We start from the raw sequence: 17,278 nt of genomic DNA, 5'->3' as shown, positions 1-17,278 counted from the left end.
GTCCTGACTGGCCAACTGTTCCCTACAAAACAGTAAGCCGTGCGATCCATGACCGTGGGAAATGTAATCAGCATATAGCCAATCCCTCCAGCCGTTATTGCCAGTAGATGAATCCTGGCGATGCCGCTGTTTCTTTATTCAAGCAGCTCCTCATTTGGCCTCACAAGGTCTGAGTGAACCACGTACCGGACCTATCCGCCCCAGGAAAAATCTGAGGAGGTACAGGGAACAGAACCCGAATGCAGTGACGGTAACCATTCGTCTACGGAGGCGGTCTAAGTCGGAATATATCTAACACAAATGTTAGAGTTATCTGGACCTTATATTCCTCAGTCAAACTTTCCTGACCATCTGTGCAGTGATCAATGAGGTTCTTTTTTCGGTTTTAAATATTTTTGTTTCTCTTGTTAGACTTTTGCACCAAAACTCCATTCTGAACGGCAGAGAGGACACACAATCAATATAGAAACTATTCCTGCTTCTGTTATGGTAGTCGTGAATTCCTGAGCTCAACTTAAATTCACTCTTCTTATTAACTACACGGAACATTAGGGAGTACTATACACTGAGCAGCCAGCACATTATGACCACCAACCTAACAGCCGGTATGTCCAACTTCGGCACGGATAACAGCGGCCACTCGTCGTGGCATGGAAGTAACGAGGCCTTGGTTGGTAGGTCGCTGTAGGGAGTTGGTACCATATCTGCACACACACACGCACACACAAGTCTCCTAATTCCCGTGGTATGTTCGATCGGGTTCAGATCTGGAGTAGAATGAGGGGGAGGGGGGTGCAGCGCATCAGTTGAAAATCGCCGCTGTGTTCCTCGAAACACTCCATCACACTCCTGGCCTTGTGACATGGCACATTATCTTGTTACAAAAATGCCGCTGTTGTGGCATACGTGGTCTGCAACGTGTGTATGATACTCCTTGGCCATCATGGTGCTTTGCACGAGCTCCACTGGGGCCATGGTTGCCCGGAATGTTCCCCAGAGTGTAATGAGAGCCGCCGCCAGCTTGTCTCCGCCCCACAGTGGAGGTGTCAAGCAGCTGTTCCCCCGGAAGACGACGATTCGCCCTCCCATCGGTGTGATGAAGAGAGTATGGGGTTCATGAGACAATGCAAAGCTCTGTCACTGCTCCAGTGTCCAGTACCGATGGTAACTCGCCCGTGTGCATTTTTACTTTTGTTTATTTCCTTTTCCAGATTATCAGTTTCAATATAACAATTTTTAAATTGGCATTTAAATGTTGAGCATTGTTCTGTCATTATTTGTGCGTCGTGAACTTTCAAATATTAACTCTCTAAATGAATTAAAATAATTACGGATGGAAACAGTTAAATTTTAACTAACGAATTTGTGAACTAATTTGTAAAACGATATGTAGTAAAGTACACGTATTTGTTCAATTCCAATAACTGCACCTACAGTCGTGGTTATTTATATAAACAGCCGTATTTGATAACTCGTACCACCTTTGAATAATACAAATGTATGATTATTAGAAAAAAATGTCATGATCGAATGACATTCTCGAATTATTATTATTATTGTTGTTGTTTTTGTAACTGATAGTTCCAATAATTAGATAGAAGTAAATATAAACGGTGGACCATTTTCGAGAAGTGCTGAAGAAGGAAAGCAAAATAGGAGGAAGGGGAGATTAAAGAGATTCATGTTTCAGAAGGGGGACTCGACGGGAAAAGTTTGAGAACCCCTGCTCTAGATGTCTGGGGTGGGGGAGGGGGGAATTGGAGGATGAAGAATATAGTGTTTAAGGTTTGCAGACGACGTGCTCTTTTCAGCTACATATGAAAAAGAAATACACAATATTGTATACTGCATTAAAGGTAATGGAAAGATTCATGGAATGGAAGTCAATACAAAGGAAACAAAAGTAGTGGCACTAGGAAATAAATAAAATGGTAAAGATAATGTGAATTGAGAAATATTAGAGCACCTGCTTAGGTTAGAGAATTCCCTCCCTAGGCCCGACAAGACGCCTCCTGAGACGCGACAAGGTAGCAGTAGGCAAAACGCAACAGGGAATAACAATATTAATATGGTAATAGTAAATTGCAGGAGTGTCTATAGAAAGTTCCCAGAACTGCTCTCATTAATAAACGGTCACAATGCCCACATAGCACTAGGGACGGAAAGTTGGCTGAAACGAGATGTAAACAGTAATGAAATTCTAAACTCGGATTGGAATGTATACCGCAGAGACAGCCTAGACAGTGAAGGGGGAGGCGTGTTTATAGCGATAAAAAGTGCAATAGTATCGAAGGAAATTGACGAAGATCCGAAATGTAAAATAATTTGGGTGAAGGGCACGGTTAAAGCAGGCTCAAACATAGTAATTGGATGTCTCTATAGGCCTCCTGGCTCAGCAGCTGTTGTGGCAGAACACCTGAACGAAAATTTGGAAAATATTTCGAGTATATTTCCCGACCATGTTATAGTTTTGGGTGGAGATATTAATTTACCAGATATAGACTGGGAGACTCAAACGTTTATAACGGGTGGCAGGGACAAAGAATCAAGTGAATTTTTTTTAAGTGCATTATCTGAAAACTACCTTGAGCAGTTAAACAGAGAACCGACTCGTGGCGATAACATATTAGACCTTCTGGTGACAAACAGACCCGAATTATTTGAAACAGCTAATTCAGAACAGGGAATCAGCGATAATAAAGCGGTTGCAGCATCGGTGATTTCAGCCGTAAATAGAAATATCAAAAAAAGGTAGAAAGATTGTTCTGTTTAGCAAAAATGACAAAAAGCAGATTTCAGAGTACTTGACGGCTCAACACAAAAGTTTTATCTCAAGTACAGATAGTGTTGAGGATCAGTGAACAAAGTTCAAAACCATCGTACAATATGCATTAGATGAGTATGTTCCAAGCAAGATCGTAAGAAAGCTACCCAAGCACGACTCACGCCCCGTCCTCACAGCTTCACTTCTGCCAGTACCTCGTCTCCTACCTTCCAAACTTTACGGAAGCTCTCCTGCGAACCTTGCAGAACTAGCACTCCTGAAAGAAAGGATATTTCTTTCAGGAGTTCTAGTTCTGCAAGGTTCGCAGGAGAGCTTCCGTAAAGTTTGGAAGGTAGGAGACGAGGTACTGGCAGAAGTGAAGCTGTGAGGACGGGGCGTGGGTCGTGCTTGGGTAGCTCAGTTGGTAGAGCACTTGCCCACGAAAGGCAAAGGTCTCGAGTTCGAGTCACGGTCCGGCACACAGTTTTAATCTGCCAGGAAGTTTCATATCAGCGCACACTTCGCTGTAGAGTGAATATTTCATTTAAGATCGTAAGAGATGGAAAAGAGCCACCGTGGTACAACTACCGAGTTAGAAAACTGCTACGGAAGCAAAGGGAACTTCACAGCAAACATAAACATAGCCAAAGCCTTGCAGACAAACAAAAATTACACGAAGCGAAATGTAATGTGAGGAGGGATATACGAGAGGCGTTCGATGAATTCGAAAGTAAAGTTCTGTGTACTGACTTAGCAGAAAATCCTAAGAAATTTTGGTCTTATGCCAAAGCGGTAGGTGGATCAAAACAAAATTTCCAGACACTCTGTGACCAAAATGGTACTGAAACAGAGGATGACAGACTACAGGCCGAAATACTAAATGTCTTTTTCCAAAGCTGTTTCACAGAGGAAGACTGCACTGTAGATCCTTCTCTAGATTGTCGCACAGACGACAAAATGGTAGATATCGCAATACACGACAGAGGGATAGAAAAACAATTAAAATCGCTCAAAAGAGAAAAGGCCGTTGGACCTGATGGAATACTTCGATTTTACACAGAGTACGCGAAGGAACTTGCGCCCCCCCCCCCCCCTCCCTTCTTGCGGCGGTGTACCGTAGGTCTCTAGAAGAGCGTAGCGTTCCAAAAGATTGGAGAAGGGCACAGGTCATCCCCGTTTTCATGAAGGGACGTCGAACAGATGTGTAGAACTATAGACCTATATCTCTAACGTCGATCAATTGTAGAATTTTGGAACACGTATTATGTTCGAGTATAATGACTTTTCTGGAGACTAGAAATCTACTCCTTAGGAATGAGCATGGGTTTCGTAAAAGACGATCATGTGAAACCCAGGTCCCGCTATTCATCCACGAGACTAAGAGGGCCATAGACACGGGTTCCTAGGTAGATGCCATGTTTCTTGATTTTCGCAAGGCGTTCGATACAGTTCCCCACAGTCGTTTAAAGAACGAAGTAAGAGATATGGACTATCAGACAAATTGTGTGATTGGATTGAAGAGTTCCTAGATAACAGAACGCAGCATGTCATTCTCAATGGAGCGAAGTCTTCCGAAGTAAGAGTGATTTCAGTTGTGCCGCAGGGGAGCGTCGTAGGATCGTTGCTATTCACAATATACATAAATGACCTTGTGGATGACATCGGAAGTTCACTGAGGCTTTTTGCGGATGATGCTGTAGTATACCGAGAGGTTGTAACAATGGAAAATTGTACTGAAATGCAGGAGGATCTGCAACGAATTGACGCATGGTGCAGGGAATGGCAATTGAATCTCAATGTAGACAAGTGTAATGTGCTGCGAATACATAGAAAGAAAGATCCTTTATCATTTAGCTAGAATACAGTAGGTCAGCAACTGGAAGCAGTTAATTCCATAAATTATCTGGGAGTAGGTATTAGGAGTGATTTAAAATGGAATGACCACATAAAATTCATCGTCGGTAAAGCAGATGCCAGACTGAGATTCATTGGAAGAGTCCTAAGGAAATGCGATCCGAAAACAAAGAAAGTAGGTTACAGTACGCTTGTTCGCCCACTGCTTGAAAACTGCTCAGCAGTGTGGGATCCGTACCAGATAGGGTTGATAGAAGAGATAGAGAAAATCCAACGGGGAGCGGCGCGCTTCGTTACAGGATCATTTAGTAATCGCGAAAGCGTTACGGAGATGATAGATAAACTCCAGTGGAAGACTTTGCAAGGAAGATGCTCAGTAGCTCGGTAAGGTCTTTTGTTGAAGTACGAGAACATACCTTCACCGAGGAGTCAAGCAGTATATTGCTCCCTCCTACGCATATCTCGCGAAGAGACCGTGAGGAATAAATCAGAGAGATTGGAGGCCACACACAGCCATACCGACTATCTTTCTTTCCACGAACAATACGAGACTGGAATAGAAGGGAGAACCGATAGAGCTACTCAAGGTACCCTCCGCTACACACCGTCAGGTGGCTTGCGGAGTATGGATGTAGATGTAGATGCATGGCCTTAAATTACCCAGATAGTAGGATAGAAACTGACTCGAAGAGCGGCACAGAAATTAAAACCAGGACAGCAAAGGCCAAAGAGGCATTTTGTGAGAAAGGAAGAATTTTCTGCAACAATATGGAGAAAGATTTTAGGAAAAGATTAGTAAAATGTTCTGTACAGAGTGACCTCCGATATCACGCTGAAGCGTGGACACTGAGCAGGAAAGACAAAGGCTGGAAGCTATGGAGATATGTACGTGCCGGAGGATGGAAAGAATAAATTGGATGGGTAGAGCGATAAATTTTAGTAGTACTGAGAAGAGTGGGAGAGCAAAGACAGTGACTGGATTTAATAAAGAAAAGGAAAAGAAGTTGAATTGGGCGGGTATTAAGAAAAGTGGAGAGGTCTGTAACAGCAATGCTAGAGGGGCTTATGGAAGGGGGGGTGGGGGGGGGAGGAGGAGGAGGAGGAGGAGGAGGAGGAGGATGAGGCGAGGGCGATGTTTCAGCTCCTGAATGATGTGTTGGAAGGCAGCACATACAGTGGCATTAAGAAAGAAGCGTTGGATCGCAAGCAGTAGAGACACAAAGGACCTGTGAATACAGTAAAAATCTTGAGGTGATGATGATGGTCTCTGTAAAAATTTTCAGTTGAGTATATACCATGCTAAAAGTGCGATTTTGGAACGTCTGCAAAATGCCCTTAGTAGCCACAATCTAATCATAAGACTTAAAATCTTTACAGGGTTGACATACTCGGCCGGCCGGTTCTAGGCGCTACATTCTGGAACCGCGCGATGTGTGTGATGTCCTCAGGTTAGTTAGGTTTAAGTAGTTTTAAGTTCCAGGGGCTGATGACCTCAGAAGTTAAGTCCCATAGTGCTCAGAGCCATTTGAACCATTTTTTTTTTTTTTTTTTACATACTCGAATGGCAGTCATGATGCGTGGTTTCCAATGTTTCCTTAAATCTGTTGAGTCGAATGCTGTGATGGTTGCATTGAGAAAAACACGGCCGACTTCTCCATCCTTGCCTATCCGATGACCTCATCGTCAACGAGACGTTGAACCGTAATCTTACGAGTACTTCCTTTCTCATAGCGCGAGCAGTTTTAAATTTCATTAGAAGGCACTGGTGGCAATCACAGGTTGGAAATGTGGGAAATAGTGTGAGATATTCGGTGACACCTCAAATCCGTCGTTTCCACATTGGCGAACCTCCTTCGGACAAGTTATTGTCTGATGTGCTTTTTTGTTCAATTACTTTTTATGCAGTCAGACCTCTTCTCACGTATTGTTCATCCATAGTATTGAGATAGGGTTAGGCAGTTTCTGTTGTGCTCTTTGCACGATTATCTATAAGAAGAAAAACTTTTGCATGCCAGTAAACTCTGTCCATATTCTTTCAGCAGACGAGATAAATTTTTGGTGCTGGGACACCGGCCTCCGCCTGCTGCTGCTTTGTTTCTGACGTGACATCGATCCCCGTCTCGTCCACGGTAATAAGCTGCCACCGACAAGTAGTTTTTGTAATAAAAACTTTCTAAACATTGCTCGTAAATTAGGTTTCTAATTTACTTTTGATCACCATTCAACAACTGCGGTAAATGCCTTGCACTCTCTTTTCTCAGAGTACATACAGTAAATTTCTTTTTATAAGTCAGTGGTGCCGCCTATTTACACACGTTAAGTCGCCGATCGTTCAATACGTTGTCCACCTAATCTTTGTTTCCCTCTATGACTACTATTTCGGGACTTAACGTGGACAGTGTTTAACAGACGTAACTTACCACTGCGCTTGTAAACTTACCGTTTCTGAACTGTTGAAAATAAAGGCGCAAATTCCTTACAAACCGTTATAAAAGTTACACAAATTGCCGTCCATTTGGACACTAGTCAGCAGGTTATTGCATAACATGTATCAACAAAAATTTGTTGAATTCCAGAGCGTTTTCTTGTGCCTGTCGATATAATACTCTGCACTTCCGCATGTCGGTTTGCGTGGCGTACTCTGCGTGTGCCGGCTGTCTCTGCTTGAGACTACGCAGCTGGCCTGGCGTGATGCGGCGTGGTGTGGCTGCCCCTTAGCGGCCTTGCACGTGTGATGCGCCGCAGATGCGCGCGCCTTTCGCAAGGCGCTGTGCGCAGTGCGGCGGCATGGGTGTGCAGCACGTGTCCGCCGGCCTCGTGTTCAGCGGTGCTCACGGATTCCAGAGTCTCCTGAAGCAGCACGTTGGCTCTAGGGACGGGATATTATAATACCGATATAATCGATAAAAGCCATAATTAATATCTACATCGAGAATTAATCGGCTTAAGATATCGAAACCGGACATGTCGGTATAAAAAATTAGTATGCACACACTGCATGGTTAACCATATTTGCTCCGGTGTCTGTAACTACAGCGATGTTTCGAACTGTTTGCATGTTTCGAACTGTTTAAAGAATATTTTTTCAGAAAATGAGAAGCATTGTCAGAGGTATGTAGTTCTGTAAGTTAAAAAAGAGCTAAAGAAGTTGAACCTCTTTCATTCCAATCTGGATCCACATAACGGACATTAACACATAAAAATCTTTGATTTGACGCATACATCAGCGAGTAATGCTGTTGTTAGCTTACTTGATTCTTGCTTAAACTGCAATCGAAGTATTTCATATTTTTCGTTTATTAATTTTACCAAAGTTTTTTTTTGTTAGTATTTTACACAGACCTGCTAAACCCCGCCCGACCAGTTCGCGGAAGACGCTAACGGTACTGACCGCCCCCCTATGTCATCCTCACTTCTGAATCAAGTAGCTTTTCAATTTGCCTCACGAGGGCTGAGTGCACCCCGCTCGCCAACAGCGCTCGGCAGACCGGACGGTCACCCATCCGATTGCTAGACAGCCCGACAGAGCTTAACTTCGGTGATCTGACGGGAACCGGCGTTACCACTGCGGCAAGGCCGTTGGCCTGTTTTATACAAAGGAGCTAAAGCTTTTATAAGACTGATGAAACCTTGTTCCTCCGCAGTAAAAATGGCACACAGTATTTGCAAATATGAAAGAAGTTCGTGTAATTTATTCGTTTCGTCATCTCCTTCTGCAAACAAAGGAACATTGGTAACTCCATGTGTACAATTTGAATAAGCAGCTGACGAAGTCGAAGCAGCTGCTGGATTAGAAGTGGAACTAAGAGGTCTGCTTCTATAGTATCAAGCTTTGATTCTGACACCGTTTTCCTCGACCATCCTGTAGCCAACCGTTCCTGATCAAAAGTTTTCCATCGCTGGGACTTCAAACGATCTTTATGTTTGTAGTGTTACCTGAAGTTTGGAGAAGCTTCCCACAATAATTGCACTTCGCACTTTTACTATCATCTAAATTGAAATACTTCCACACATTACTTTTCAGAGGCACTAATTACACACAAGGATTACGATCAACGACGAACACAAGCAGAAGTAGTTTCGAGAGTTGCATTTCTACCAAACTTAATTTCGAGTGAGAGGAGGTTACGAAAATACGCAACTGACAATAGACAAAATTTTTCTAAGAACTTCAAAATAACAAAAATGCATGTAGCGTTCCTATGTTGCAAATACTTTAATATTAAAAAGAAAATGAAGTTGATTTTTCTCTATTATGCGTTATATGATGATGACTGTAATAAAATTATACAGTTGTATTGCCGCAAAATATCGATGGGTCAGTATATCAGCTGGGCAAATATCGATTTAAATAACGCGTCACTGATACCTGTATAACGATATATCGCCGTCCGGTATCCCAACTTAGTCGGCTCCAGCATCATATTCAAGACGACATGCCGCGCCGGGGCCGCTTATAGCGCTTGCAGCGCGAGGAAGTCAGGTTGACAAGCGCTAGGGGGATGTCGGCCGCTATGAAACACGTTGTTGTGGTCTACAGTCCGAAGACCGATTTGATGCTGCTCTCCACTAAACTCGGTCCTGCGCCAGTCTCTTCCACTCATTTTTTCCCCTACTCTGTTCAGTAATTCATTGGTTACGCGATTTAGCCCTCTCATTTTCAACATTCTTCCATAGCACCACATTTCAAAACCTATTTTCCTCTTGTCTGAACTGCTTATCGTGTACATTTCACTTTCGTACAAGGCTACACGTCAGAAAAATACCTTATGGAATGGTTCAAATGGCTCTGAGCACTATGAAGATCGTCTTTCAAAGAGATAAGACGGTCGGGGGTAGTGTTCACGCAAGAGTCATCGACGTTCGTGCCGTGTGAGCTGTGGCGCTCTTGTTGGAACTAGACATCCCCACACCCATCCCTTCAAGTTCGGGCAGAAAGAACTCCTCGGCGATCTGGACATATCTCTCAGAAGTGACTGTAACTGGCCTATCGCTCTCTTCAAAAACCCATGGGTCAGTAAAGCCAATTTTGGATAATGCACATCAGACTGTCACGCATTCTATGCGCAGGGGCAAAACACAATTTTCTCTTGGGTCCGTGCCACTCCAGTATCGCATTATTTTTTTTTTTTTTAATTCACGCTCCAAATGAAAATATGCCTCGTCGCTGAAGAACAAAAGGGCGTCATGAGACAGGTTTTCGATCAAGACTTAACATATACTTTCTTCTCTTTTTTTGCGTGCGCAGTGCTGCCATTTTCTATGTTTGGAAGTTAGTCTTCATGAAAAATCGTGTCACTGTGCGATAGAAAATTGCAAGAGCAGTTGTATGTTTGCGTGAGGATCGCTTGGGGAAACTGAAAATCGCCAGCCTTACTTTCTCGCCGTTTTCTGGTATGCTGGTGGTTCTTGAAGGCTCTGATTTCTTTTTCTGCACACTGACGGTATTCATAAACGTTTTCACCGACGTCAAATCGATTTTCGATCAGGAACACGACCTGCAGGCGCGATATTGAACTCTTCTTTGAGTGCACGCTGGGTTGTGATGACCGAACGGAGTTTGGAAATGTAAGATGTCAGGACGAACGCGCACACTCCTTCCTTGTCCATTGCATGCTCGTTACTAAACAACCGTAAAAAGAACAGCTACGTCCCATCCTTTAGAATGCGCTCAACCCCACACAATAATTAGTAATGACCGCTGTGTGGCGCGCGTTTAAAATAAGAAAGTTCCTGTGCCGCACCATGTACTTGGTGCCTCTGTTCATCGTTTTCACGAATTACGTACACCGGGAATTTGATATTTCGCTGTTCGGCTGATACTGCAGCTGCAGGTTAAATGCATCAGCCGGTAATGCGATGTGTAAGTTGAGACGCTGTAATGCAAACGTGCCGTAGTACGTACACGTTCCGTGTGACGTAACAGCAAAGCGGAGAAATACGTAATGCGTTGTTTACTTCCGCGTTAAATTTACGGTGCGGTTTTAGCCCTCCGCGAATTGATTTTATTTTGCAGAAAAATTTTTCACTCTGCAGCGGAATGTGCGCTGACATGAAGCTTCGTAGCAGATTAAAACTGTATGCTGCGCGGAGACTCGAAGCTGTGAGGGCGGGTTGTCAGTCGAGTGTGGATAGCTCAGTCGGTAGAGCACTTGCCGATGAAAGGCAAAGGTCCTTAGTTCGAGTCTCGGTTCGACACACAGTTTTAATCTTTCAGGAAGTTTCCTAATTTGATTTTGTTTCCATACTGCATGTTCCGCATAATTGCTTCAGTCATCATCAGTGGCCACAACAGTAGGGTTGGGTTGTTTTGGGGAAGGAGACCAGACAGCGAGGTCATCGGTGTCATCGGATTAGGAAAGGAAGGGGAAGGAAGTCGGCCGTGCCCTTTCAAAGGAGCCATCCCGACATTTGCCTGGAGCGATTTAGGGAAATCACGGAAAACCTGAATCAGGATGGCCGGATGCGGGATTGAACCGTCGCCCTCCCGAATGCGAGTCCAGTGTGCTAACCACCAACAGAAGGGATTCCTGTAATTATTTTGTCTTCAGTAGTTTATGTTTAATTATTGTAGACTAACTACTCTTAACCATCAATTAGAAGTTAAGTAAGATATTAATCACTTCTGTCTATTTCTGCTGCATGTGCCAGTTGAAAACATGATAATCAAACAGGATAATCAATGAAAGCAGAAAACATGTAGGAGAGCGAAGATAAGTCCAGAGTCGTCATCATCTTGTGTTCTGCCTATTGCCAGGTTCCTGACAACATTGCGGCCTCCGTATGATCCTGTTACAAGCCAATTGCTTCCTAGTATGGCATCTTCCTTCTTTTATTCCAACCAGCATATTTGTTCTTCCCCTTCCTATTTTCTTCTGTCTTTCCACTGTACCTTCGATAGCTGTTACTAAAATTCCTTCTCCTCGCAGTAAATGTCCCACCCACTTTGCTTTCCTTTCCTTAACCAGATTTACGAGAGTTCTTTGTGCCTTTATTCTTTACATTAACTTCACTGTTAACCGCTTTATCCACTAATTTTATTTTTACTATTCTTCTCCAAACTTATTAACGACAGGCAGGCTGCATGCTTCCGGTTTTCTTCCATCATGAAACGCAAACATTTGTGCGGTAAAAATAATGATCCAGCTTCCTCAGCCACGGCCGCACAGAATTTTTCAAGATCCCCGCAACCTCAAAGCGATTCCCCCGATGAGCTTGTTTGAGTGGGCTATACAGATGGAAGTCTGATGGTGCAATGGTGGATGGTGTGGTCGACACGCTGGAAGTCACTGTAGTCGCTGGCCGGTCCCTCCGCGTTGCATCAGCCAATTGTGCTTGCCCTTCAGCTTCTCTAGAGCGGCGAACTCATCGTCTAACGGTGCTGACGTCCACCGTAGCTGCGCCGCACGCCTTCTTTAGCCTTTCGTGAATGCGTTTGGCGTTTCATCGTTGCAGTAAGGAATTCATTCAAAAACGCAGCCTTTTACGTAAGTCAAGGTCAACCATTTTCTAAATTTCTACAGTGCTGCCATCTGGTGATCTAGGCCGCGCGGAGTGGCCGTGCGGTTTCAGGCACCATGTCACGGATTGCGCGGCCCCTGTCGCCGGAGGTTCGAGTCCTCCCTTGGGCATGGGTGTGTGTGTGTTGTTCTTAGCATAAGTTAGTTTAAGTAGTGTGTAAGTCTAGGGACCGATGACTTAAGCAGTGAGGTCCCTCAGGAATTTACACACATTTGAACATTTTGTTGATGTAGGACACTGCTATTGAATTGGAGGAGGTTTGCGGAAGTGCGCCAAATTTATTATCACTACATTACCGAGTTAATGAAGGAGAAATAAAGGAATAGCTGGCATTACTTTCTGACTGGCCCAAGTAAGTCTTCCGCCTTCCAGCAGCTCTTACGATTAACACCTCTGAAGTGGCTGAAATTGATTTTCTCTGTATCTTTCCGTTTGGTGATCTCCTTACATTCTGACTATCACTGTGTGCTTCAACTACACTTAGAAATTATTAACGTAGAGAGAAGCTATATTTACGTCCTAACCAGGTCGTGGCCTTCACAGAAGTGACGCGTTGGGTCTCGTGTTAGCTATGCTCCCTAAAAGGCATCGTTGGCATCAGCTACAAACTTAATATTATTTCTTTAATCCACTTACGCTATATGTTGCATTCATCTACTATAGAAATATTAAAGATTGTACAGTAGTGCCGGCCGAAGTGGCCGTGCGGTTAAAGGCGCTGCAGTCTGGAACCGCAAGACCGCTACGGTCGCAGGTTCGAATCCTGCCTCGGGCATGGATGTTTGTGATGTCCTTACGTTAGTTAGGTTTAACTAGTTCTAAGTTCTAGGGGACTAATGACCTCAGCAGTTGAGTCCCATAGTGCTCAGAGCCATTTGAACCATTGTACAGTAGTAATCATATATTAGATTACTGTATCTTTATACCCTCATGTCGAATGTTTCAATTTTGTCTCTGTCTTCTTCGGTGTCCAACTTTCACAGCCGCAAAGAAAAACTCTTCACACGTTCTTTAACTACAATTGCATTTTGTTGCATAACAAGCATTTCTTTTTCAAAAATAGTTCAAATGGCTATGAGCACTATGGGACTTAACAGCTGTGGTCATCAGTCCCCTAGAACTTAGAACTACTTAAACCTAACTAACCTAAGGACATCACATACATCCATGCCCGAGGCAGGATTCGAACCTGCGACCGTAGCAGTCGCGCGGTTCCGGACTGCGCGCCTAGAACCGCGAGACCACCGCGGCCGGCATTTCTTTTTCGCGAAGGCTTACTTTGCCATTGCAGTTTTTGATCTTATTTCTTTTTCACTCGTCTAGTTATCATCTCCGTTTCGATTGTCATTTCATACTCTTGTAATGTTTCTTAAAGCCTAGACAGTGTCCTTCAGTGGAATACCTGTCGCTTTTCTAAAACCAAATTGTTCTCCCCTGCGTTCTCTTCCATTATACGTACCCATCTACAATTCAATACCCTCAACATAATTTTGGTAGCATGAGTGATTATAATTATTGTTCCTTATTCTTGTTGTTTATTCTGTGCGTTTGTTGGTACCGGATGTTTTGTGGTTAGAACCACCACTGTCTTAAACATGTACCACTTCCGTGTATCGCGCTGCAGAAAGCTGTATTTTCTGTTACGTCTCTTTCATCCATGCACTGAAATATTCTATACTACGAGCATCCAATCCAGAAGTTTGCCTCTCTTCATTTCATTTACCGCTTTTTTATACGTCAAAGGTTAGAATTGTAGTTCGTATTTTTTTATCTGCTTCTGTTTCATCTTCCATTTCAATGGTTAGATATGGCGTCTCCTTTGTACTGTGTAAGACTTCCATATACACTTCTTTCTCCTTTTACAGTATCGTAAGATTTGTATCCTCAATTTCTCTTCCTCTAGAGTTCATTGTCCATTTAGCTTTTCACACCGACGAGTCGACAACAAACAGGACAGAATAAAAGGTTATAAAAACAGCGCTTAGTGGTTTAAGTTCTATATGAGCTTACGTTATTATAAATGCAATGCACTCTGAAAGATTCTTACAGGCATATCTATGGTACTGTCTAACATCTCGGGGTATTTTTACATAGTTTGTGAGGAACCAAACTGACGTAAACATACTTCCGAGTGGAGAAATCGTTCCTAATACGAGCGATGATGTTGGACTCCCTCTGTCCTGTCATAACTATTTTTAAAAAACTGACGGACGATCACAATGGAACAGGGTAATCTCCGCTCCTCCACCCCCCCCCCCACCCCCCTCTCCTTTCTCTCGCAAAAAGCATGATAGAAGTAAAATAGTTGTTCCGTTAGAAGCAAGAGCTATTGATTGTGTTTAACAGGCCATCTTGCAGACGAATATGGAATTTCCCTTACCCAAAGCATTTGAAATGTACGAATTTTCGCCTTACTTTGTGCATTTTAATTTCCCGTTATTTTTTGAAAGTGTTACCTTGTAAGTCATCCGCGAAAGAGTCACTTTCATCATATTCAGACGCCAACAACTAACTGATGATCTACGCTTCATCCTTTAACATATAGAAAAAAAGCGTGTGTCCAGAGTCGTTATAACTAAAGACGATGTAAGTGGATAAAAAGCAGAAGTATAAAAGATCGATTTGCCCTTAGTGACGGCGATCTGTCAAACCTCGTTTGACGAATTTTTTCCGCTGCATGCGGAATGTTGCTGAGCTCAGTTGCTTAGAACATTAGTCACAAAAGGCAAGGTTCCGGCTTCGAATCACGGTCCCAAACAGCGTTTTAATCAGCCAGTGGGTTTCAACTAACTGTTAGTTTGTCCAACGCGGCAGAGACTTTGGCTCCCAAAGGCTAGGTTGTTGTAGCTTGCCTGAGTAGAGGGAGAATTCCGTGGTGCAACTGGAACCTGAGTAGCCGAAACTCGGCTGGTAGCCTTCTCTGCTGGCAGAGGACGTATTAATGGACTGCTCCGGACGGAGGCGGCCCCCTAAACAATTACTCATTACTCGGGAGGTGCTCATTGAATATGTATGACTGGTCGCCTGCGGGGCGGGAGATAATTAGTCGGGATATAGGCTGGCTAGGTGGGACGGTGCGCCGAGTCCTGCCACACAAGTATCACTGGCTAGTCGTTTGTACACGGGCTGTCATATGCAGCTGGCTGCGGGGGCCTTAGGATGGTTGGTAGTGGACGGTGTCTCGTACTGCAGGAGGATTGAAACGTGGAACGTAGCGTGCGCTTCGTAGAGGGTCGTGTACAGGCAGTTGCTTCTAGAAGGGAAGTTAGAGTATACCCGTCGAGGTAATTAAAGCTAGACATTTCGTGGCCTCTTCAAGGTACCATCTAGGCCAGGGGCGGGCAGCAATCCTGCACGTGTGCGGTGCACTTGCACGCGTGCAGTTAACAGGTGTTCTGCGTTCACAAGGGGCAAGCTGGCCACCCGCTTATCTCCCCTCCCCACCATACCTTCTGTCCGCTCCTTCCTCTGCAATGCGTTTTGTTTCCTAGCTTGCTTTATTGAATGAAGCAATAAGATTAGTAGGAGTGCTTGAAAGATATCCTGCTTTGAAAGAGTACCTATTACCTACGATACGTTTTATTTAATTGTCAGAGGTGGAGTGGAACAAAATAAGGTTAGTAGGAGTGCTTGAAAGATGTCGTGTTTTGAAAGAGTACCTATTACCTACGATACGTTTTATTTAATTATCACAGGTGGAGTGAAACAAAATTTCTACATACAGACAAACACAAACAGTTTCTTAAATTTTCATCACTGATGTTTGCTCTTAACCGACACTTACTAATTCAGCAAATGGTTTTCCAGCTCTCGCTATATTAAGCGCAATCTTAGAACTTGCACGTACCGCTGGGCTATTATTGTTGTCGTCCTGAAAAATTGAAAACAGTGCTTCATAAAATGTTAAATCAGTTAGATGAGAGACATGACGAAAGGAAGTCGCAGATCTCTCGTGACCACAGCAACTACGACAGATTCATCTAGTATCGTCAGATCGCTTTTCTTAAGCTCAGTCAATTTCCCCATCCGCTCAGAATCCGACAATAAATTGTACTCGTCCTTGTGAAATATGTTATAATGGCCTTTAATATTAAACTTCCGCTGACCAGCGAGAATACTGCAACATATTAAACATTTCGAATTTTCACGTTTTTGCACAAAGAAAAAACGATTCTCCCATTACTTTTTAAAAGATAGCAAATCTCCACTACTCAGTTTCCTTGTTTCACTCTGCATTTTCCGGTTCTTGAAACACAACGTTCACCACGAAGTGGTCGCTTCGCATCAACGTCCGCAGCTTAGCCTGGCACTACACTGCCGCAACCTGCCGGCTGTCGCCACTGCCCCGGTCGACGACTGCACGCGAGCAGCACACGTGCAGCGCTGTGCGCTCATGAGCCGCGTGCAACGTTTGCCCGCCACTGATCTAGGCAGTCGCGTGAATAACTTAGTCAGTCTGGCCAACTAACGCAGTTCAGAGAATTGGTTTTCAGTGTTGAGTCTACGATAGTCGTCGGTGTCAAATCTACAGTTCGCTTAGGGATCAAACGCCTTAACTTTTCTTCTCAGTCTCCATCCATGGAAGAAGCAGAGAAGTGTCTTAATGTATTGTATAACAAAAATTACCCTCTGCCACGCAGTGAATCATGTAGCATGAATTTAGATGTAGAAGGAACAATTTCACAGGACACTGGTTAAGAGAGAAGTGTATAAAATGGGAACGAAAGTATTATCAGAGAATAAATATTAACAGGAAAGACAGATCAATCGGTGAATGGGACAGCCACAGCTGTAGAAATCCATTTGAATAATACATAACTGCAAAAGCTGCTTTGAGAAGATTTGTTGATCTCTCACTGGTCCACAATTAGTTTTGTGACTGTAAATTCACATCCTCAGTTGCCAAACAATTGACCTTGGAATAACCCGTCTACCTACACGAGCCTTAATGAAATACATGTGGGCAGGAATTTAAACATGTCTAGTCTTTAAATTCAGAAGCTTGTAAAGCCTCCTCTAACTATGCAAGAAAAACGCTTAAAGATCACTTGGTTAGGGGGCAGCCTAGCATGACAAAATGGGCCCTCTACAAACTTTTGAATTTAAGGAAGAGACTTGTTAAGATTACTGCCCATACTT

General features: G+C 43.6%; 1 protein-coding gene and 1 pseudogene across 4 annotated transcripts in view; one reads left to right on the top strand and one right to left on the bottom strand.

Moving 5' to 3' along the window:
* The window catches only part of LOC126475060 (tripartite motif-containing protein 2-like), a 454,750-nt gene that overhangs the window by 257,008 nt on the left and 180,464 nt on the right, over positions 1-17,278 (top strand). The window lies entirely within an intron of this gene.
* LOC126476961 (5S ribosomal RNA) lies at positions 8,086-8,202 on the bottom strand (annotated as a pseudogene).

The sequence above is a fragment of the Schistocerca serialis genome, chromosome 4, assembly GCF_023864345.2.
Source record: "Schistocerca serialis cubense isolate TAMUIC-IGC-003099 chromosome 4, iqSchSeri2.2, whole genome shotgun sequence".
NCBI classification, from domain to species: domain Eukaryota; kingdom Metazoa; phylum Arthropoda; class Insecta; order Orthoptera; family Acrididae; genus Schistocerca; species Schistocerca serialis.
Note: the sequence above shows the minus strand (reverse complement) of the source record. Positions and strands in the feature narration are given on the sequence as shown.